We start from the raw sequence: 25,967 nt of genomic DNA, 5'->3' as shown, positions 1-25,967 counted from the left end.
GACTCTGAAAATCCACAGTTAGATGAAACTAAGCTTTCAATCTCCAAGCAGTCAGCTTCAGAGAAACAAGATTTGGAGAAAGGAAGGGACCCTGAAGTAGAAGGTCCTTCCTCAGAGGCAGTCTCCAGGTGTAAAGGATGACATTTCCACTAGGTCTGCATACCAAATCCTGTGAGATCACGCCGGGGCTATGAGAATTACAGATGCCCTCTCCTGCTTGATTCAAGCAATGACTCTTGGAAGGAGAGCGAACGGAGGAAACAGGTATGCTAGACTGAAGTTCCAAGGAACTGCCAGAACATCGATCAGAAATGCCTGCGGATCTCTTGACCTTGAGCCGTATCTCAGAAGTTTGGCATTCTGATGAGAAGCTGTGAGATCCAACTCTAGCGGCCCCCACTTGAGGGTCAAGCTGGAAAACACATCCGAATGAAGTTCCCACTTTCCAGGATGAAAAGTCTGTCTGCTCAGAAAATCCGCTTCCCAATTGTCCACTCCTTGTATGTGGATTGCAGAAAGACAGCAGTTGTGGGTCTCCACCCACTGAATAATTCGGGCCACCTCTGTCATGGCCAAGGAACTCCGAGTTCCCCCATGGTGGTTGATGTAGGCCACTGAGGTTATGTTGTCCGACTTGAATCTGATAAACCAGGCTAAGGCTAACTGAGGCCAGGCCAGAAGAGCAGAAGATTGCTCTCAGTTCCAAGATGTTTATGGGCAGGACTGACTCCTCCTTGGTCCATAAGCCCTGAGCCTTCAACGAGCCCCATACTGCTCCCCAACCTAGAAGGCTTGCATCCATGGTGACAGTCACCCAAGAGGGTCTGTGGAAACAAGTACCCTGGGAGAGATGATCCTGAGAAAGCCACCACGGAAGAGAGTCTATTGACGCCTGATCTAGGTCTACATGCGGAGACCGGTCCGTATAGTCCGCGTTCAATTTATCTCTCTTTTTCTCTCTCTCTTTCTCTCTCTCTTTCTCTCTCTCACTTTCTTTCCATCTCTCTTTCTCTCTGTCTTTCTCCCTCTCTCATTCTCTCTTTCTTTCTCTCTCTTTCTCTGTCTCTCTTTCTCTCTGTCGTTATCTCTCTCTCACTCTCTCTCTTTCTCTTTCTCTCTCTTTCTTTCTCTCTTTCTTTCTTTCTTTCTTTCTTTCTCTCTCTCTCTCTTTCTCTTTTTCTCTCTCTTTCTCTTTTTCCCTCTCTCTCTCTCTTTCTCTCTCTCTTTCTTTCTTCTATCTGTCTGTCTATCTATCTATCTTAAAGATGCCAACTGTCTCTTATTTCAAGGGATCTCCCTTTTTTGCTTTAATTTTTTTTTATAGGCTCTCTTATTTATCTGCTCTTAGAACATTTTTTTCCCTTATTTTTTATAACATGTAAAATTTTTATTTCAAACGTAAAACTGTACTATTGTACTCTTATTTAGTCAATAATTTTAATATAGCTGACATTTTAATGTATTTACTCTCAATCACCTAGATTACGAGTTTTGCGTTAGAGGCTGTGCAGTGCTAACGAGCTGTTTTGTCTCACTGCTCACTTACCTACAGCGCTGGTATTATGAGTTTTCAGAAACCCGTCGTTAAGACAAGAAGTTAGCGTTGAGCAAAATGTTGCTCATTACCACACTCCAATACCAGCGCTGCTTAAGTCAGCATTGAGCTGGTCGTACGTGCACGTGCACGATTTCCCCATAGGAATCAACGGGGAGAGCCAGCTAAGAAAAAGTCTAACACCTGCAAAAAAGCAGCGTAAAACTCACTAACGCAGCCCCATTGATTCCTATGGGGAAACAAAAGTTATGTCTACACCTAACACCCTAAGATGAACCCCGAGTCTAAACACCCCTAATCTTACACTTATTAAGCCCTAATCTGTCGCCCCCGACATCGCCGACACCTGCATAATATTTATTTACCCCTAATCTGCCGCTCCGGACACCGCCGCCACCTACATTATATTTATTAACTCCTAATCTGCCACCCCCAACATCGCCGACACCTACATTATATTTATTAACCCCTAATCTGCCGCCCCAATGTCGCTGCCACCTACCTACACTTATTAACCCCTAATCTGCTGCCCCCAATGTTGCCGCCACTATATTAAAGTTATTAACCCCTAAATCTAAGTCTAACCCTAAACCTAACACCCCCTAACTTAAATATAATTTAAATAAGTCTAAATAAAATTCCTATAATTAACTAAATTATTCCTATTTAAAACTAAATACTTACCTATCAAATAAACCCTAAGCTAGCTACAATATAACTAATAGTTACATTGTATCTAGCTTAGGGTTTATTTTTATTTTACAGCAAGTTTGTATTTATTTTAACTAGGTAGAATAGTTATTAAATAGTTATTAACTATTTAATAACTACCTAGCTAAAATAAATACAAAAGTACCTGTAAAATAAAACCTAACCTAAGTTACAATAACACCTAACACTACACTACAATTAAATAAATTAACTAAATTAACAACAATTAAATAAATTAAATTAAGTAAGCTAAAGTACAAACCCCCCCCCCTAAATTACAGAAAATAAACAAATTACAGATCTTTAAACTAATTACACCTTATCTAATAGCCCTATCAAAATAAAAAAAGCCCCCCCAAAATAAAAAAAAACCCTAGCCTAAACTAAACTACCAATAGCCCTTAAAAGGGCCTTTTGCGGGGCATTACCCCAAAGTAATCAGCTCTTTTACCTTAAAAAAATACAAACAACCTTTTACCTTAAAAAAAATACAAACAACCCCCCCAACAGTAAAACCCACCACCCATACAACCAACCCCCCAAATAAAATACTAACTAAAAAAACCTAAGCTCCCCATTGCCCTGAAAAGGGCATTTGGATAGGCATTGCCCTTAAAAGTGCAGTTAACTCTTTTGCAAGCCCAAAGTCCCTAACCTAAAAATTAAACCCACCCAATACACCCTTAAAAAAACCTAACACTAACCCCCTGAAGATCGACTTACCGGGAGAAATCTTCATCCATCCGGCGCATTCTATTGACTGTTCCAATCAGCCAGTAGAATGCGAGCTCAATCCTATTGGCTGATTGGATCAGCCAATAGGATTGAACTTCAATCCTATTGGCTGATTGGGGGCGGAAGATTAGGGGTTAATAAGTGTAGGTAGGTGGCGGTGACATTGGGGGCGGCAGATTAGGGGTTAATAAATATAATGTAGGTGTCTGCGATGTTGGGGCAGCAGATTAGGGGTTAATAAATATAATGTAGGTGGCGGCGGTGTCCGGAGCGGCAGATTAGGGGTTAATAAATATAATGCAGGTGTTGGTGATGTTGGGGGCGGCAGATTAGGGGTTAATAAGTGTAAGATTAGGGGGGTTTAGCCTCAGGGTTCATGGTAGGGTGTTAGGTGTAGAAATAACTTTTGTTTCCCCATAGGAATCAATGGGGCAGCATTAGTGAGTTTTACGCTGCTTTTTTGCAGGTGTTAGACTTTTTCTCAGCCGGCTCTCCCCAGTAATTCCTATGGGGAAATCGTGCACAAGCACGTAAGATCAGCTCACCGCTGACTTAAGCAGCGCTGGTATTGGAGTGAGGTAATGAGCAAAATTTTGCTCAACGCTCACTTTTCTGAAAACTCGTAATACAAGCGCTGCAGGTAAGTGAGCGGTGAGACAAAACTGCTCGTTAGCGCCGCACAGCCTCTAACGCAAAACTCGTAATCTAGGTGAGTAAATACATTAAAATGTCAGCTATATTAAAATTATTAACTAAATAAGAGTACAATAGTACAGTATTACGTTTGAAATAAAGATTTTACATGTTGTAAAAAATAAGGGAGAAACATGTTCTAAGAGCAGATAAATAAGAGAGCCTGTAAAAAAATGAAAGCAAACAAGGGAGATCCCTTGAAATAAGAGACAGTTGGCATCTTTAAGATAGATAGATAGACAGACAGATAGAAGAAAGAAAAAGAGAGAGAAAGAGAGAGAGAGAAAAAAAGAGAAAGAGAGAGAGAGAGAAAGAAAGAGAGAGAAAGAGAGAGAGAGAGAGAGAGAGAGAGAAAGACAGAGAGAGAGAGAGAGAGAGAGAGAGAAAGACAGAGAGAGAGAGAGAGAGAGAAAGACAGAAAGAAAGAGAGAGACAGAGACAGAGAGAAAGAGAGAGAGACAGAAAAAGAGAGAGAGAAAGAAAGAAAGAACAGCAATATATTAATGATAAATAGATAATAGATGCTAGATAGACAATTTACAGCTTAATAGATAGGTACAGAGCCACATATATATAGATAGATGATAGAAACATTATAGATACATAGTTACACATAAAACACAACAGATAGACAGATACATGCATGAATAGATATATCTAGTTAATTATAACAAATCATATAATCATCTGCAGATACACTTTTTTGTCTGTTATTTTTAAAGCAATGATAAAATCATGATCTCACATACACTTTTACAGCAGGCACACCTTCATAAAACTCAAACAAAACCTGTAAAACCATAAAAAGTAACTAAGGAACAGGATACATAATTTATGTGACAAACAAGGAAATAAAGTTAACGTTTCAACAGAACTGTCCTAATAAATATAAAAGTAAACAAATTATTTTTGGTTCCTTTGGCTGAAAGGAATTCTGTAATCACTTACGGGACATTCTCCTCTCATTACATTTAGTCTATACATTTCTCTCCCTGGAAATATTTATTTTTAGCTATTTTATTATTTTGATCAGTCTTGGGAAATTTTGGAAACAGCTACAAGAAAGAAAAGCTGGTAAAATCATTATTTCACAGGATTTAAAGGTAGGTAAGTAATGCAGCAATACAGTGTAAAATTTACTAAATTTGATAGGAATACAAAAACAAAAATGATAATGCTTCTAGCAATATTTTTCTAGGTTCACTACTTATTTTTGGAGGCATTGAGAGCATGTGCATCCAAAAGACCAAAAACAAATTAGATATAACTCAACAAACACATATCTATATTACATAAAGCATATTATGTTAGATATAAATAGTTTTAAATGTAATGGAAAATATCCATTCTCTTATTGGCTAAAGACAAAGATAACTCATCAAATTGTACTTCATTTCACCAAGGCAAAAATAATTCAAAATTAAAATTTATAATAAAGGTCAAATTATTGTTAAAAAATGAAGAGATAATATTTTTTAATATATATAATAAATATGATAAAAGTATCTTCAAAAAATTTGTTAGGTTCCATTTAGGAATTTAGAGATGCAGATTTGAAGTAATTGTGATGCAGGCTCACGTAAACTTTAAAGGGACATTGTACATGTTTTGTAGATGATCCATTTATATAGCCCATCTGGGAGTGTTTTTGTAAAAATGTTTACTTTTGATTATTTTTAAATAACATTATGCTGATTTTCAGACTACTAACCAAGCCCCAAAGTTTTAGATGTATACTGAAGTCTACATATTCGTGCTTGCTTTTGTTTGTGTAATGGGTCTTTTTATATGCACGGAAAAAGAGGGGGGTTTGCTCTCAGTCCCTTTCACTGGGTGTCCCAACCTTACCTCATCAACAGCGACAACTTGGAACTTCTATGTAAGTTTATAAAAGGTTTTATGCTAGATTTTTATATCAGTATCTGTGCATATTCTTCTTTATAGTAGTGTCTATTACATGCAGTTATATGAACATTGGTGTATACTGTTTCTTTAATGGTTCAGATACAGCATGCAATTTTAAACACTATGGGCTAGATTACGAATCTTGCGTTAGCCTTAAAAAGCAGCGTTGAGAGGTCCCAACGCTGCTTTTTAATGCCCGCTGGTATTACGAGTCTGGCAGGTACAGGTGTCCCGCTCACTTTTCTTCCGCGACTCAAGCATACCGCAAATCCCCTTACGTCAATTGCGTATCCTATCTTTTCAATGGGACTTGCCTAACGCCGGTATTACAAGTCTTGGAAGAAGTGAGCGGTACACCCTCTCCTGTCAAGACTCCTACCGCATTTAAAAGTCAGTAGTTAAGAGTTTTATGGGCTAACACCGTAACATAAAACTCTTAACTAAAGTGCTAAAAAGTACACTAACACTCATAAACTATTAACCCCTAAACTGAGGCCCTCCCCCCTACATCGCAAACACTTAAATAAATTTTTTAACCCCTAATCTGCCGACCGGACATCGCTGCCACTGTAATAAATATATTAACCCCTAAACCACCGCACTCCCGCCTCGCAAACACTAGTTAAATTTTATTAACCCCTAATCTGCTGTCCCTAACATCGCTGACACCTACCTACATTTATTAACCCCTAATCAACCGCCCCCAACGTTGCTGCAACTATATTAAATGTCTTAACCCCTAAACTTAAGTCTAACCCTAACCCTAACCCTAACACCACCCTAACATAAATATAATTTAAATAAAACAAAATAAAATTACTACAATTAAATAAATTATTCCTATTTAAAACTAAATACTTACCGATAAAATAAACCCAGACGCCTAGATTTAGAGTTCTGCGTTAGCCGTCAAAACCAGTGTTAAGGGGTCCTAACGCTGCTTTTTACCTCCCGCTGGTATTTAGAGTCTGCCAGGAAAGGGTCTAACGCTCACTTTCCAGCCGCGACTTTTCCATACTGCAGATCCCCTTACGCCAATTGCGTATCCTATCTTTTCAATGGGATCTTCCTAACGCCGGTATTTAGAGTCTTGGCTGAAGTGAGCAGTAGACCCTCTACCGACAAGACTCCAGCCGCAGAAAAAAGTCAGGAGTTAAGAGCTTTCTGGGCTAACGCCGGTTTATAAAGCTCTTAACTACTGTGCTCTAAAGTACACTAACACCCATAAACTAACTATGTACCCCTAAACCGAGGCCCCCCCACATCGCCGCCACTATAATAACATTTTTTAACCCCTAATCTGCCGACCAGAAACCGCCGCCACCTACATTATCCCTATGTACCCCTAATCGGCTGCCCCTAACATCGCAGACACCTACATAATATTTATTAACCCCTAATCTGCCCCCCCCCAACGTCGCCGCTACCTTACCTACACTTATTAACCCCTAATCTGCCAACCGGACCTCGCCGCCACTATAATAAATGTATTAACCCCTAAACCGCCTCACTCCCGCCTCGCAAACCCTATAATAAATTTTATTAACCCCTAATCTGCCCTCCCTAACATCTGCGAGACCTAACTTCAAATATTAACCCCTAATCTGCCGACCAGACCTCGCCGCTACTCTAATAAATGTATTAACCCCTAAAGCTAAGTCTAACCCTAACACCCCCTAAGTTAAATATAATTATATTCTAACAAAATAAATTAAATCTTATTAAAAAAAATAATAATCCTATTTAAAGCTAAATACTTACCTGTAAAATAAACCCTAATATAGCTACAATATAACTAATAATTACATTGTAGCTATTTTAGGATTTATATTTATTTTCCAGGCAACTTTGTATTTATTTTAACCAGGTACAATAGCTATTAAATAGTTATTTAATATTTAATAGCTACCTAGTTAAAATAATTACAAAATTACCTGTAAAATAAATCCTAACCTAACACAATTACAATTAAAACTAACACTACACTATCAATAAATTAATTAACTAAACTACCTGCAATTACCTACAATTAAATCAACTAAACTAAATTACAAAAAACAAACAAACCCTAAATTACAAAAAATAAAAAAAGATTACTAGAATTTTAAACTAATTACACCTACTCTAAGCCCCCTTAAAAAATAACAAAGCCCCCCAAAATAAAAAAATGCCCTACCCTAATCTAAAATAAAAAGTTAACAGCCCTATTATCTTACCAACCCTTAAAAGGGCTTTTTGCGGGGCATGCCCCAAAGAAATCAGCTCTTTTGCCTGTAAAAAAAACATACAATACCCCCCGAGCATTACAACCCACCACCCACATACCCCTAATCTAACCCACCCAAACCCCCCTTAAAAAACCTAACACTAAGCCCCTGAAGATCTTCCTACCTTGTCTTCACCCAGCCGGGTACCATCCGATCCGTCCAGAAGAGGGTCCGAAGTCTTCATCCTATCCGGCCAGAAGAGGTCCTCCAGAGGGTCGGAAGTCTTCATCCAGGCGGCATCTTCTATCTTCTTCCATCCGGAGCGGAGCGGGTCCATCTTGAAGCAGCCGGCGCGGATCCATCCTCTTCTAACGACGTCCTAACACCGAATGAAGGTTCCTTTAAGGGACGTCATCCAAGATGGCATCCCTCGAATTCCGATTGGCTGATAGGATTCTAGCAGCCAATCGGAATTAAGGTAGGAAAAATCTGATTGGCTGATTGAATCAGCCAATCAGATTCAAGTTCAATTGGATTGGCTGATCCAAACAGCCAATCAGATTGAGCTTGCATTCTATTGGCTGTTCCGATCAGCCAATAGAATGCGAGCTAAATCTGATTGGCGATTGAACTTGAATCTGATTGTCTGATTCAATCAGCCAATCAGATTTTTCCTACCTTAATTACGATTGGCTGATAGAAACCTATCAGCCAATTGGAATTCGAGGGACGCCATCTTGGATGACGACATTTAAAGGAACCTTCATTCGGTGTTAGGACGTCGTTAGAAGAGGATGGATCCGTGCCGGCTGCTTCAAGATGGACCCGCTCCGGATGGAAGAAGATAGAAGATGCCGCCTGGATGAAGACTTCCGACCCTCTAGAGGACCTCTTCTGGCCGGATAGGATGAAGACTTCGGACCCTCTTCTGGACGGATCGGATGGTACCCGGTTGGGTGAAGACAAGGTAGGAAGATCTTCAGGGGCTTAGTGTTAGGTTTTTTAAGGGGGGTTTGGGTGGGTTAGATTAGGGGTATGTGGGTAGTGGGTTGTAATGTTGGGGGGTATTATATATTTTTTTTACAGGCAAAAGAGCTGATTTCTTTGGGGCATGCCCCTCAAAAAAGCCCTTTTAAGGGTTGGTAAGGTAATAGAGCTGTTAACTTTTTATTTTAGATTAGGGTAGGGCATTTTTTTATTTTGGGGGCTTTGTTATTTTTTTAGGGGGCTTAGAGTAGGTGTAATTGGTTTAAAATTCTTGTAATCTTTTTTTATTTTCTGTAATTTAGTGGGGGGGGTTTTGTAATTTAGTTTAGTTGATTTAATTGTAGGTAATTGTAGGTAGTTTAGTTAATTAATTTATTGATAGTGTAGTGTTAGGTTTAATTGTAACTTAGGTTAGGATTTATTTTACAGGTAATTTTGTAATTATTTTAACTAGGTAGCTATTAAATAGTATCTGGTTAAAAGAAATACAAAGTTGCCTTGAAAATAAATATAAATCCTAAAATAGCTACAATGTAATTATTAGTTATATTGTAGCTATATTAGGGTTTATTTTACAGGTAAGTATTTAGCTTTAAATAGGATTAATTTTTTTTTAATAAGATTTAATTTATTTTGTTAGAATAAAATTATATTTAACTTAGGGGGGTGTTAGGGTTAGGGTTAGACTTAGCTTTAGGGGTTAATACATTTATTAGAGTAGCGGCGAGGTCCGGTCGGCAGATTAGGGGTTAATACTTGAAGTTAGGTGTCGCAGATGTTTGGGAGGGCAGATTAGGGGTTAATAAAATGTATTATAGGGTTTGCGAAGCGGGAGTGATGCGGTTTAAGGGTTAATACATTTATTATAGTGGCTGCAAAGTCCGGTCGGCAGATTAGGGGTTAATAAGTGTAGGTAAGGTAGCGGCGATTTGGGGGGGGGCAGATTAGGGGTTAATAAATATTATATAGGGGTCGGCGATGTTGTGGGCAGCAGATTAGGGGTACATAGGTATAATGTAGGTTGCGGCGGTGTCCGGAGCGGCAGATTAGGGGTTAATAATAATATGCAGGGGTCAGCGATAGCGGGGCGGCAGATTAGGGGTTAATAAGTGTAAGGTTATGGGTGTTTAGACTCAGGGTACATGTTAGAGTGTTAGGTGCAGACTTAGAAACTGTTTCCCCATAGAAAACAATGGGGCTGCGTTAGGAGCTGAATGCTGCTTTTTGCAGGTGCTAGGTTTTTTTTCAGCCCAAACTGCCCCATTGTTTCCTATGGGGGAATCGTGCACGAGCATGTTTTTCAAGCTAGTCGCTACCGTAAGCAACGCTGGTATTGAGAGTTGAAGTGGCGGTAAATATGCCTGTACGCTCCCTTTTTGGAGCCTAACGCAGCCCTTCAGAGAACTCTCAATACCAGCGTTATTTAAAAGGTGCGGGGGGAAAAAAACACGCGTAGCTAACGCACCCCTTTGACCACAGAACTCTAAATCTAGGCCTAAGATAGCTACAATATAACTAATAGTTATATTGTGGCTAGCTTAGGTTTTATTTTTATTTTACAGGCAACTTTGTATTTATTTTAACTAGGTAGAATAGTTATTAAATAGTTATTAACTATTTAATAACTTCCTAGTTAAAATAAAGACAAATTTACCTGTAAAATAAATCCTAACCTAAGTTACAATTACACCTAACACTACACTATAATTAAATTAATTACCTAAACTAACTAAATTAAATACAATTAAATTAAATAAACTAAAGTACGAAAAAAAACCCCACTAAAATACAAAAAATAATAAAATACTTACAAGAATTTTAAACTAATTACACCTAATATAATCCCCCTAATAAAATAAGAAAGCCCCCCAAAATAAAAAAACCCTACCCTATACTAAATTACAAATAGCCCTTAAAAGGGCCTTTTGCGGGGCATTGCCCCAAAGTAATCAGCTCTTTTACCTGTAAAAAAAAATACTATACCCCCCAACATTACAACCCACCACCCACACACCCAACCCTACTCTAAAACCCACCCAATCCCCCCTTAATAAAGCCTAACACTACCCCCTTGAAGATCAACCAATAGGATTGAGCTTGCATTCTATTGGCTGTTCCAATCAGCCAATAGAATGCGAGCTCAATCCTATTGGCTGATTGCATCAGCCAATAGAATTTTTCCTACCTTAATTCCGATTGGCTGATAGAATCCTATCAGCTAATCAGAATTCAAGGGACGCCATCATGGATGACGTCATTTAAAGGAACCGTCATTCGTCGGGTAGTTGTCGATCTGGATGGATGCTCAGCATCAGATGTCTTCAAGATGGAGCCGCTCCTCGTCGGATGGATGAAGATAGAAGATGCTGTCTGGATGAAGACTTCTGCCCGTCTGGAGGTCCTCTTCTGCCCGGATCGGATGAAGACTTCTGCCCCTCTGGAGGACCACTTCTGCCCGGTTGGGTGAAGAAGTCTCAAGGTAGGGTGATCTTCAAGGGGGTAGTGTTAGGTTTTATTAAGGGGAGATTGGGTGGGTTTTAGAGTAGCGTTGGGTGTGTCGGTGGTGGGTTGTAATGTTGGGGGTGGGCATTGTATTTTTTTTACAGGTAAAAGAGCTGATTACTTTGGGGCAATGCCCCACAAAAGGCCCTTTTAAGGGCTATTTGAAATTTAGTATACGGTAGGGATTTTTTTTATTTTGGGGGGCTTTTTTATTTTATTAGGGGGCTTAGATTAGGTGTAATTAGTTTAAAATTCTTGTAATTATTTTATTATTTTTTTGTATTTTAGTGGGGTTTTTTTTCGTACTTTAGTTTATTTAATTTAATTGTATTTAATTGTAGTTAGTTTAGGTCATTAATTTAATTATAGTGTAGTGTTAGGTGTAATTGTAACTTAGGTTAGGATTTATTTTACAGGTAAATTTGTACTTATTTTATCTAGGTAGTTAGTAAATAGTTTATAACTATTTAATAACTATTCTACCTAGTTAAAATAAATACAAAGTTGCCTGTAAAATAAATATAAATCCTAAGATAGCTAAAATGTAACTATTAGTTATATTGTAGCTATCTTAGGGTTTATTTTACAGGTAAGTATTTAGTTTTAAATAGGAATAATTAATTTAATTGTAATTTTATTTAGATTATTTTAAATTATATTTAAATTAGGGGGGTAGGGTTAGACTTAGATTTAGGGGTTAATATATTTATTATAGTGGCAGCGACGTTGTGGGTGGGTGGCAGAGTAGGGGTTAATAAATAAAATGTAGGGTTCGGCGATGTTGGGGGCAGCAGATTAGGGGTTCATTAGTATAATGTAGGTGGTGGCGGTGTCCGGAGCAGCAGATTAGGGGTTAATAATATAATGCAGGTGTTGGCGATGTCGGAGGCGGCAGATTAGGGGTTAATAAGTGTAAGATTAGGGGTGTTTAGACTCGGGGTTCATGTTAGGGTGTTAGGTGTAGACATAAATTTACTTTCCCCATAGGAATCAATGGGGCTGCGTTAGGAGCTGAACGCTGCTTTTTTGCAGGTGTTAGGTTTTTTTCAGCAGATTCTGCCCCATTGATTCCTATGGGGAAATCGTGCATGAGCACGTTTAGCCAGCTCACCGCTACCGTAAGCAGCACTGGTATTACACTGAGACGTGGAGCTAAATTTTGCTCTCCGCTCACTTTTTAGAGGTAAACGTTGGGTTGAAAAAACCCGTAATACCAGCATTGTCTGTAGGTGAGCGGTGAGCTGAAACTGCTCGTTAGCACCGCACCCCTGTTACCGCAAAACTCGTAATCTCGCTGTTTATTTCTACTGTCAAATTTGCTTTTTTTTCTTGTTATCCTTTGTTGAACTGTAAAGCTAGGTAGGCTGATATGATCTTAGAATTGTGCACTTGTCTATAGCAGACTATGGCAGCAGTGTTTGTAACTATGTATAATAATGCTATAAACAATGTTGCAAACACATGCATGCTCTTGAGCTCACTTAGGATTACTCTTTAATGAAGGATACTAAGAGAACTAAGCAAGATTGATAACAGAAATAAATTGAATTGTTGTTTAAAATGTCATGCTCTGTCCAATCCATTTAAGTTTAATTTTGACTTTACTTTTTCTCAGTAAATTTAATCCCCACAGATAATGACCGCTCTTGTGGGTAGACAGTTTAAAACAAAATGGCGGCCATCTTGCTTCTCCCATAGACTTGCTGGACACTGGGTGCCACAAACCTTCAATTTGTAAAAAAGAGCAACATCTTTGAAGCACAATAAAGCTAAGCGCAATAAAACAAGGTAGACATGTGTATATATATATATATATATATATATATATATATATATATATATATATATATATATATATATATATATATATATATATATATATATATATATATATATATATATATATAGAGAGAGAGAGAGAGAGAGAGTGGTGGTAGAGATGGAGGGCACTCACAGGACTTGTATAAGTAAGTAACTTTTATTATGCTGGTTACATTAATACAGTGTCAAAGTTTCGGCCTTTTCTAAGGCCTTCTTCAAGACAAATTCATAGTCTAAAAACATAAACAAAAAACATACGATAAAATATGTGTCCAACAAAGTGTAATGTCCATACATACACCAAAGTGTGACCCTCCACCAGAGAAAAACCATCAATTCCCAAGAATAAAAATTAAAATTACCTTGTTACGCTTGACGTCAACAGCCTCTACACCATCATCCCACACGACCTGGGTGTAGAGGCTGTAAGACAGGCTTTGAGGAAGTCTGATGAGTACTTAGGTCCTCCTATTGAGATACTACTAGATTGGCTAATGATGTGCCGGACACACAATTATTTCCGATTTGAGGAACACTTTTACCTCCAACTGGTAGGAACGGCTATGGGGTCTAGTCTAGCCCCATCCTACGTAAACCTATTTATGGCGTGGTTTGAGGATAAATATGTGTTCAGCCTAAACAACCCGAATGTATTATTATACCGCAGGTATATTGATGACCTGCTGGTCATTTGGGGTGGAACAGCAGGAGAACTCGAGATATGGATTAAAATCCTCAACGACTCTCTGACCCCGGTCAAGTTTAAGAATGAGATAAGCAAGGAGTCGATACATTTTTTAGACCTGTGCATTTTCAAATCCGAAGTAGAAGGGGAGTGTAGGTTGAACACAACTCTCTATTCTAAGCCTACTGATAGGAATACACTGCTACAGTTCACTAGCTACCACCCACCACAACTCATGAAAGGCATAGTCAAGTCACAACTGTTATGTGTCATGCGCAACAATTCTAATCCAGAAACTATGCTGTCCCAGTTAGAGGAAATGAAAACGAAATTCCTCAACAGAGGCTATAACCCCACGATGGTCCAAAAGACACTTGAAGAGGTAAAGCAACAGGAGCGGAGTAGTCTTATGACTAGAGGGTCGATTAAGGACTCAACCACCAGTGAATCGACGCTGAACATTGTAACGAAATACACTCCAGCTACGGGCACACTACGAAAAGTGATCCACAGGAACTGGCCCCTGATAAGTGGAGACAAATCATTACCGTTTAAAGAAACCCCCCCCCCCAGGGTGGTACATAAAAGTGGACGAAGCCTCAAGTCATTCTTAATGAAAACCGACCCATGGAAAAAAGAAAAAACTTGGTTAAAACCTCTAAAGAATGGATGTTACAAGTGTGGGAGCTGCGTGACTTGCAGCTCTCTCATTACGGGTGAAAGGTTCCACCATCCAGCAACTAATAAGAGCTTTGTGATAAGGCATAGACTGACCTGTACATCTGATTTTGTGGTCTACCTACTGTCTTGCCCGTGTGGACTGTTCTATGTGGGTAAAACTATCACCCCATTCCGGGAAAGGCTAGCTAACCATAAGAGCGCCATTAGAGCAGCCCTGAAGGACGGCCACTCGGATCAACCGGTCGCGAGACATTTTCACAACGACGCAGTATCCACCCTTAGGGCTATGCTCATTGATAGGGTTGCCCCTTTGAAACAAGGGGGTGACAGGAACTCAGAACTCCTCAGAAACGAGGCTAGGTGGATACATAGGCTGAACACTCTGACTCCTAATCGTTTAAATGCTAGCATCGATTATACTCTGTTTTTCTGACTGTCTGGTTGTAATTTGACATTTATTCCCTCTCTATCAACATATCTGCTATGTCTGGTTGTTCCATTGCCTCTTGTTAAGTGATTGCACCTTTATCTAAATGTCGGTCCCCTTGTTGGGAATCACTCCTTATTTAAATTATACACCACATGGGTGGACTGTCAAATTGGCTTCCCTCTAAATATTTCTGAGACTATCTGGCTTGGTGCTCTGACTGGAGATTTGATTAGTGTCTTATAGCTCTGTTGTAGGTGCGTATGGATATTGCTTAACCCACAGTACAGTGGTATTCAGCTATGGAGGTTACACATACTTTATTTTGAGGGTCTAGCACGCCCACCTTGGATATGGGTAATAATGCACAGTGGTTATATTCTCCGTTAAAGACCTGCAACAATCTTGTTACTTGCATGGCTTTGTTCTCTGAAATATCTTTTGTCGCCTGTGGCATCCCTATTGTGGCACTCTGTACATCTGCGTGGTATCCTCGCATTGCACATGAGGAGATACGTTAGTAGTGTGGTTGCATCACTTTTACACTCTGGTACCGGATTAGCACTGTGTATTTCAGAAGCAATTTGTAAGGTTTTTATTCCTCTTTTAAGGGTCTATTTTTTGTTGATTGTTATGCCTTGGCTCTCTCGGTAGCTTTTCCTAGGGGAGACATCCCAATTAGAGAAATTCTGTCTTGTGGAGACATCACTTTTTGAGTGGTTATGCGATGGAGTTATGTACACGCATTGTTTATGTTTGGACATACTGCCTGATGGAACACTATCATAGTTTGGTATATGAGTGGGGCATTATACCAGGACCGAGTGCTGGCAGGCTTATGGAGGTTGGTTGCAGGGCTGTACCGGGTGCACTACTAATTGAGGTGTGTCAGCGGCTGGTGCCGTGATTGGCTCATGCAGATGGCGGGCACGGCTTTTTAAAGGCTGGGTTCGCGGTAGTTTTCCATTCACTATACTCTGGGAGTACGCCGCTGACAGTGCATTCCGCACGATTTAAGGTATGAGGGGTTATGGCTGATGTTGCGGCTCTTGAACTCCCTATGCAAACTGTTGTTTTCTTTGAGGATAAGTTTAATTGCGTGTCGACTGGAATGCATCTGTGTGTTGATGTTTTGTAAAAGAATTTATCGGTGTCACTGACGCGCTGGTACATCAAGGCATACTTATCTGCGGGGTTGAAAGACTAGACACGCTTCAGTGTTATTTTTGTATAATAACTCTGCACTGGGTATAAGACGCATATATGAGAGTGACCAGGGTTAGTCAGCTTATCTATGTTCTGTTTTGTATGGCCCACAAGCTGTCTGGGGGAGTATCAGAATATTCACTTTTCTGTCCTGTATATTTGAATATTGATGCTTCCAACTGTGAGGCACGTAGTCTGTGTGGATCTCTAAGTTTGGCTTTCTGCTGCTGTTGTGCAGCTTGCGGTTATCTGGCTCTGGGGTATCGCTCTCAGTGTTTACAATATGGCCCCTTAGCTAACAGTCACCATTGCGATATTAATCTATATAACAACGGTTGGGATGTGATGACTGATGTGGGTGTGGATTGTACATGATGGTAGTGTGGGTGGGCCTGAGATAGCGTCCACTTTGATACAGCTCTATGTTTTATCATCATCCCCTCTAGGATGAGGGGCGGAGGACATGGCGCACGTTATGGGTTTTGTTAAATTGTTTCTTTCTGTGAATATATGGGTGATTATTTTCTTTATTGAAGTGCTGCCATATATAACCCCTAGCATTGATGAATCTAGGGGAGTAAGGGATGTTACTACTGTACAGACAATGCTCACACCCAAGATTATGTATGTCTACCTGCTTGTATACCTGGATATCTAACTTGAGGCGATGACCCATTCTGGCTCAGAGTTTACTAGACCAAGTACTGTCAGTAGTATTACTAGTATGATTCTAAGAGTATGGATAGTAGTGATATAGGCCAGCCACCAGGTGTATGAAGGTACACTATTAATTCGTGAGAATGTTGCTTCATGTTGACCACGGTGGGTCCAGTAATGGCTCAGTTTGTCTCATTTCCAGTCACATCTCTTCTTGCTTTTTCTGTCCCCTTTTTTCTATGGTACACTTACCTTGTCTTACTTCTTCCTCAGCAGTTGGATGACCTGGCTTCCTTACTTCTTCAGAAGTTTTTATTTTAATTTTTATTCTTGGGAATTGATGGTTTTTCTCTGGTGGAGGGTCACACTTTGGTGTATGTATGGACATTACACTTTGTTGGACACGTATTTTATCGTATGTTTTTTGTTTATGTTTTTAGACTATGAATTTGTCTTGAAGAAGGCCTTAGAAAAGGCTGAAACGTCGACACTGTATTAATGTAATCAGCATAATAAAAGTTACTTACTTATACAAGTCCTGTGAGTGCCCTCCATCTCTACCACCACTCTATACATACCACTTGAGGATAGCACCCAGGCATTGGCAACATTGATGTGGAAGGAGTGCTAGGCCACCGGCTACAATATATATATATATATATATATATATATATATATATATATATATATATATATATATATATATTTATACAAAACACAGAAGGGAACTGCACTCTCAGACTGGACCGGGTACACATGCCATGACCCTGCAACATGCTCAGCCCTGGGTGCTATAGCACTCTCAGGAAGCTGTGCTGTCTCCAGAGTCACAGGTAGTTAACCCCAGACAAGCCTGGGTGCAAGGTCCATAGGGAAAAAATAATTTATGTAAGAACTTACCTGATAAATTCATTTCTTTCATATTGGCAGGAGTCCATGAGCTAGTGACGTATGGGATATACATTCCTACCAGGAGGGGCAAAGTTTCCCAAACCTCAAAATGCCTATAAATACACCCCTCACCACACCCACAATTCAGTTAAACGAATAGCCAAGAAGTGGGGTGATAAGAAAGGAGCGAAAGCATCAACAAGGAATTGGAATAATTGTGCTTTATACAAAAAAATCATAACCACCACAAAAAAGGGTGGGCCTCATGGACTCTTGCCAATATGAAAGAAATTAATTTATCAGGTAATTTCTTACATAAACTATGTTTTCTTTCATGTAATTGGCAAGAGTCCATGAGCTAGTGACGTATGGGATAGCAAATACCCAAGATGTGGAACTCCACGCAAGAGTCACTAGAGAGGGAGGGATAAAAATAAAGACAGCCAATTCCGCTGAAAAAATAATCCACAACCCAAATCAAAAGTTTTAATCATATAATGAAAAAAAAAACTGAAAATATAAGCAGAAAAATCAAACTGAAACAGCTGCCTGAAGTATTTTTCTACCAAAAACTGCTTCTGAAGAAGAGAAAAACATCAAAATGGTAGAATTTAGGAAAAGGAAAGCAAAGAAGACTAAGTTGCTGCTTTGCAAATCTGATCAACAGAGGCTTCATTCTTAAAAACCTTGGAAGTGGAATCTAACCTAGTAGAATGAGCCGTAAACCTCTGAGACGGAGCTTGACCCGACTCCAAATAAGCATGATGAATCAAAAGCTTAACCAAGATGCCAAAGAAATGGCAGAAGCCTTCTGACCTTTCCTAGAACTGGAAAAGATAACAAATATACTAGAAGTCTTCCTAAAAGTAGCTTCAAAATAATAATTCAAAGCTCTTACCACATCCAAAGAATGTAAGGATCTCTCCAGAGAATTCTTAGGGTTAGGACACAAAGAAGGGATAACAATTTCTCTACTAATGTTGTTAAAGTTCACAACTTTAGATAAAAATTTAAATGAAGTCCGCAAAAAAACGCCTTATCCTGATGAAAAATCAGAAAAAAAGAGACTCACAAAAAAGAGCAGATAAAACAGAAACTCTTCTAGCAGAAGAGATGGCCAAAAAGAACAATACTTTCCAAGAAAGTAATTTAATGTCCAGAAAAAACATAGGCTCGAATGGAGGAGCCTGTAAAGCCTTCAAAATCAAATTAAGACTCCAAGGAGGAGAGATTGACTTAATGACAGGCTTGATATGAACCAAAAACCTGTACAAAACAAAAAATATCAGGAAGTTTAGCAATTTTTCTGTGGAACAGAACAGAAAGAGCAGAGATTTGTTCTTCCAAGACCTTGCAGACAAACCCTTATCTAAACCCTCCTGAAGAAACTGAAAAATTCTAGGAATTCTAAAAGAATGCCAAGAGAATTTATGAGAAGAACACCATGAAATGTAAGTCTTCCAAACTCGATAATAAATCTTTCTAGACACAGATTTACGAGCCTGTAACATAGTTTAAATCACTGAGTCAGAGAAACTTCTATGACTAAGCATTCAATCTCCATACCATCAAATTTAATGATTTGAGATCCTGATGGAAAAACAAACCTTGAGATATAAGGTCTGGCCTTAATGGAAATAGCCAAGGTTGGCAACTAAACATCTGAACAAGATCCAGATACCAAAACCTGGGCGGCCATGCTGGAGCCACCAGCAGCACAAACAATTGCTCCATGATGATTTTGAAAATCACTCTTGGAAGAAGAACTAGAGGCAGAAAAATATAAGCAAGTTGATAACTCCAAGGAAGTGTCAATGCATCCACTGCTTCCGCCTGAGGATCCCTGGACCTAGATAGGTACCTGGGAAGTTTCTTGTTTAGATGAGATGCCATCAGATCTATTTCTGGAAGCCTGCACATCTGAACAACTTGAAAAAAAGACATCTGGGTGAAGAGACCATCCTCCCAGATGTAATGCTTGATGACAAAGATAATCCGCTTCCCAATTGTCTAAACCTGGGATATGGACCGCAGAAATTAGACAGGAGCTGAATTTTGCCCAAGCAAGTATCCAAAATACTTCTTTCATAGCCTGAGGACTAAGAGTCCCACCCTAATGATTAACATACGCCACAGTTGTGACATTGTCTGACTGAAAACCAATAAACGTCTCTCTCTTCAAATAGAAGCCAAAACTGAAGAACTCTGAGAATCGCACGGAGTTCCAAAATATTGATAGATAATCTCGCCTTTTGAGATTTCCAAACCCCTTGTGCTGTCAGAGATCCTCAGACAGCTTCCCAACCTAACAGACTCGCACCTGTTGTGATCACGGTCCAGGTTGGATGAACCAAAGAAGAGACCCGAAGAAATATATGATGGTGATCTAATCACCAAGTCAGAGATAGTTGAATATTGGGATTCAAGGATATAAAATGTGATATCCTAGAATAATCCCTGCACCATTAGGTCAGTATTAAAAACTGGAAAGGTTTCATATGAAAATGAGCAGAGAGAATCGACTCCAATGCTGCAGTCATGAGACCAAAAACTTCCATGCATATAGCTACTGAAGGAAATAATAGAGACTAAAGGTTTGACAAGCTGAACCCAATAAAAAATTGTCTCTTGTCTGTTAGAAACAAAGACATAGACACAATCTTATCTGGAAACCCAAAAAAGGTGACCCTTGTCTTGAGGAATCAAGGAACTTTTGGTAAAAAGATCCTCCAACCATGTCCTTGAAGAAACAACAGAAGTTGAAACGTATGAGATTCTGCAGAACGAAAAGACTGAGAAAATACCACGATATTGTCCAAATAAGGAAAACACCAAGAACCTTTTGAAAAGATTCCTTTCCTAGAGCTTTCGCTAGGACATAAAGGAAAAGCAACAAATTGGTAATGCTTGTCTAAAAAAGAGAATCTCAGAAAATGAAAACAATCTGAATGAAAACAGAATATGAAGATATGCATCCTGAAAGTCTATTGTAGGCAAATATTTCCGTTGCTGACCAAAAAGCAGAATACACCATATAAACACCATTCTGAGAGATGGTACTCTTACATGACAATTCAAAAAAGATTTTCTATCTTTGGGACAATGAATAGTTCTGAACAAAACCCCAGACCCCGTTCCTGAAATGGAACTGGTATGAATACCCCAGATAACTCCAGGTCTGAAACACACTTCAGGAAAGTCTGAGCCTTTACTGGAATAGCTGGAATATGCTAGAGAGAAAAAGACTTCTCACAGGCGGTCTTACTCTGAATCCTATTCTGTACCCAAATTTAAGAAGTTTGGACCGAATTGAACCAAACAACTTTAGAAAAAATCTTAACCTGCCCCTTACCAGCTAGGCTGGAATAAGAGCCGCACCTTCATGTGAATTTGGGGGCTGACTTTGATCTTTAAAATGGCTTGAATTCATTCCATTTGAAGAAAGCTTCCAATTAGAAACATGTTACTTGGGGAAGAAATAGGTTTCTGTTCTTTAACAAGAACACAAACTAATATAAGCTTAAGATTTACTCTTAGAACTTAATCTTGAAGCAAAAAAACTCCCTTCCCCAGAGTAACAGATGAAAGTATTGAATCCAATTGTGAACCAAATCATAATTACCTTGGAAAAATAAAAATCTGGATTACAGAAATCAAATTAGCATTAGATTTAAGTCACAAAAGTTCTTCTAGCTAAAATAGCTAAAGACATAGATTTAACCTCAAATGTGAAAATATCAAAAAAATGACATCACAAATGAAATTATTAGCATGTTGAATCTACTTAACAATGCTAAACAAATCATAATCCGATACTTGTTGCGCTAAAGTATCCAACCAAAAAGTTGAAACAGTTGCAACAGCCAAATATAATGCAGGCCTAAGAAAAGGACCTAAAAATAAAATAATTTTCCTTAGATAAGATACAAATTTCCCATCTGAAGAAACTTAAAAATAAATACTATTTACATAAGAATAGTAGTATGTTTAGCAAGCGTAGAGATAGCCCCATTAACTTTGGGGATCTTTAGAACTCCAAACAAACTGCTGGAAAAGGATACAACTTAAAAACCTTAAAGAAGGAATAAAAGAGGTCCCAGGCCTATTCCATTCCCTAGTATCAGGAACTGGAAGAAAATCACAGGAGGTTAATAAGCAGAATTTAAATGTTTAGCTAGTCTTAAAATCAAAAGGACTAGTTTCCTCGATATCCAAAACAATTAACACCTTTTCAACAAAGAACGAATGTTCTCTATTTAAAAGTAAAAAAGTAGATTTGTTAGTGTCAATATCTGATGAAAGATATTCTGAATGAGATAAAACATCATCAGAGAAGGATAATTCAGTATGTTGTCGGTCATGAAAATTCATCAATTAAATGAGAAGTTTAAAAAAGCCCTTTACATTTAATAGAAGGCGGAATGGCAGACAAAGCCTTAGAATAGAATCAGAAAAATATTCCTATAAATTCCTAGGTATATCTTGTACATTAGATGTTAAAAGAATAGTAATAGATAATGCATTAGTACTGATGGACTCTGCATGTAAAAGCTTATCATGATAACTTTATTACAAACCATAGCTAAAGATAAAAATTCATAATATTAAAATAAATGAACTTAGCTTTGGTAGGACTGATATCAGTCATCAGGAATCCAACAGTGTTTTCTGATACAGGAACAGTTTTTGAGATATCTTGCAAATGTAAGAGAAAAAACAACATATAAAGCAAAATATCAATTTCCTTTAATTACAGTTTCAGGAATGGGAAAAAATGTAAACAAAATAAGCCTCTGAAAACCAGAAGCAGAATGAAATAAAGACTTAAATAATGTCAGAAATCTGGCGCCAAGTATGACGCCCACAACTGACAAAATACTTTTTGGCGCCAAGAACGTCTGCAACAAACACAAGCGTCATAGATGATGCAACTATGTGAAAATTCTCGGCACCAACTAAGACGCCGGAAATGACGAAAATATGTCAACAAACGTAATTCTCGCGCCAAAAAAGTCTCGCGCCAAAAATGACGCCATAAATTATAGCATTTTGCGCACCCGCGAGCCTAACAGCCCGCAATTTATAAGAAAGTCAATTTGAAAATTCTAGGTAAGCAAAAAATGTTTTCACTCTCAGGAAGCTGTGCTGTCTCCAGAGCCACAGGCAGTTAACCCCAGACAAGCCTGGGTGCAAGGTCCATAGGGCAAATTACAAAATAAATTAATACAACACACAGAGAAAGTCCAGCACTCACTTACAAGCTCTCAGCTAAGATTAAAAGCAAAACTGGAAGAGTTAGTTACCGCAACTGGCCAAATGGGACAAGCCCAGGTACCACATCACTGTCTCTTCCAAAACCTGGGTCCCTAACACAGCCACACAAATGCAATCCCTTTAATCTTGTAAATTTTCTATCATCTTATCATCCAGTTAAAGCCTCCTTTCAAGCAGTTTAGAGTAATAATCTCACATGGTTTAAAAGTGTGACTTGAACCATGTTTATAAACATATAAACATAGCACGCACAAAGACGTTCAAATGCAAAATAAATAAATACTAAAAAAAACAAAAAACACAGAGAATCCCTTATTCATGGTGTACTAGACCATTAAATACAGTAGAATTGCATAATCAAGAAGCACATAATAAAAAGACAATGCAATAGCTAAGCCTTAGTTTCAAATAAGCAGCAGATTTTTTTTTCTGACACATTTTAAAGTCTTTTCCATAAACCTGACCCTGTATCATATAACAGCCATCCGCCAATCACAGGCTCATATACATATACACTGTGAACATGCTCAGCAATAGCTGGAGCCTCAGACAGTGTGCATATAAAAAAGTCTGTGCACAATATGATTATGGAAATACATTGGAATTTTTTTTAAATTATATGCTCTGTCTGAAAAGTATTTATTCTCATTTCCACAGAGTGTTATCATCATGAAAACTCGTGTGACATTTTTTTGCCTCTTCATGTGCTCCTTTATAACCTTCTTCTCGATTTGGGTCTTCAATGAACAATCAAATTTCAGGCACGTCCAAAAGAAACCCATCCACCTCCTTATACTTACCTCTTGGCGCTCTGGATCTTCCTTCCTTGGCCAAATCTTCAACCATCATCCAAATGTCTTCTACCTTTTTGAGCCAGCTAGAGTAGTTTGGGTGAAACTCCCTAACGAAAGTCCTGAACTTCTCCACTATTCCATAAGAGACCTCCTTCGTAGTCTATTTAACTGTGATATGTCCCCACTACATTCTTATCTTCCACAAAAAGGGAAGCATATTTCAGAACTTGGATTTTGGTCAGAAAGCAGGGCCCTATGCTCTCCCCCAGCCTGCAAATCAGTGGAATCTTCTAGAAGCTATAACAAATATACCTGCAGCAAACATTGTGGAAATGCTACTTTGGAAACTATTTCAGAGGTCTGCAAGGGTCACAGCCATGTGGTTATGAAGGTTGTGAGAATTTTAGATCTCAGTGTTCTCCTGCCTCTTTTTAAGGATCCTACCCTTGACCTTAGAATTCTACATCTGGTGAGGGATCCACGGGCAGTAGCCTCTTCTCGAAATTACTTTCCCTATCTTTATCAAGAGGACTTTATAGTTAACTGAGGGAAAGAAATAAATAAACAACCCAACATCACACAAGTTATGGCTAAAATATGTAGAGCACAGATAGAAATAAACAAGGTTGGGGTCACACTGCATAGACACTATATGGTAATAAGACATGAGGACCTTGCAAGAGAGCCCTTGCACTATGTTAAAAAGGTTTACATATTTGCAGACCTTAATTTGTTCCCGGAACAAGATAGTTGGCTGTACAATATAACTCAAAGAGCAGATCCAAATGAAAAAGGGAGCATGCCTTTCACTGGGGAAGCTCAGAAAAGTATTCAGAAATGGAGACAGAACCTAAAACACAGCACTGTACTAGCGATTCAAGATGAATGTATGAAAGCAATGGAGGTCTTTGGATACAGACCGGTTAAGTCTATAGCTGAACAAAAGGATCTCAGCTTGGATCTGGTTTAACATAGTAATATAGAAGAGCAGGCAGAACCAACACTTTCTCGTCCTTAACATATTGACCAACCTAGATTGACTAAATCAAAATGAGTTGACTTGATTTTAGTAATACAGTGCTGCTAATTATAGGTCATATATTAAAGTTATTTGCTGTGAACATCCAGACCTAGACACCTCATCTTCAGTGAGTCACATGAAAGGACTAATATCATAGGTTGGCCATTAAAAGACTATACATGGGAAGACTGGACCCAATGATGATACAAGTACCGGCATGGAAAATCTTCGGGGGCATTTTTGAACGTTACAGTGTATCTCTTTCACATTAAGAACCCTGCATAGCTAGACAAACAGCTGTCAAGCAAAATTTGCTATTCTAAGATATTTGAGAGTCCTCACAGTCCTGATTAATCTTCTTAGACAATGTCACCATAGCGAATTAGAGAATGCCATTTTTTTGTATTATTATGGCCCTTTAACAAAGACAAAACACATTTGGTAACCTGCAAATAGAATAGCTGGTTTAGTCAATTAGCTGCCGTTTGAAAACCTAGGTAATGTGGGACAAAGCACAAGCCAGGCATTATATTAAAGTATTAGTGAAAGTTTTATGTGTTTTTTTCCACCTTCCATACATTTAGCCACCAATCAGCAAGTGCTACCCAGGTGCTGAACCAAAAATGGGCCGGCTCTTAAGCTTATATTCCTGTTTTTCCAAATAAAGATACCAAGAGAACAAAGAAAAATTGATAATAGGAGTAAATTAGAAAGTTAAAAACTGCTGCTCTATATGAATCAAGTATCCCTTTAAAGAACTGTATTTCTGATGTGAGTAGGTGGAAAGCTATTAAAAATATGATTATTTGGGATATATTTTGCCCTATATTCATCAACATAAAACATTTATTTATATTCTTAAAGGGACATAAAACATGTTTAGATCTGTGCATAGCCTAAAAGGGCTAATTAATTAAAAATAGTTTGCATTAGAAAATTGTTTATAAATTGCTGGCAAGTATTTTAAAATATTTTTTTAAAAATAAGCAAAATGAATTACATAGCTTAGCTGCCTGGAGAAGCCAACTCCACCCCCCTTATCAGTGTTTAGACACAGTCATTGTATTTCAACTGAGTTCACAGCTTCTAGGCAGCTCCAGCAGATAATCCCTATTCACTTTTGCATTCTACCAAAAGAACAATAAACATAGATACAGCCATAGAAGGAAATGTGTGGGGGGAGTTAGAACTTTACAATTCAGAAACTAAAAAGAA

The 25,967-nt window shown here is 38.5% G+C and overlaps 1 pseudogene; it reads left to right on the top strand.

Moving 5' to 3' along the window:
* Positions 1–23,606: 23,606 nt before the first annotated feature.
* On the top strand, positions 23,607–24,701 carry LOC128636548 (carbohydrate sulfotransferase 5-like; annotated as a pseudogene).
* The last annotated feature ends 1,266 nt before the right edge of the window (positions 24,702–25,967 follow it).

This window comes from Bombina bombina, chromosome 7, assembly GCF_027579735.1.
Source record: "Bombina bombina isolate aBomBom1 chromosome 7, aBomBom1.pri, whole genome shotgun sequence".
NCBI classification, from domain to species: Eukaryota; Metazoa; Chordata; class Amphibia; order Anura; family Bombinatoridae; genus Bombina; species Bombina bombina.
This window is presented reverse-complemented; position numbering and strand designations above follow the sequence as displayed.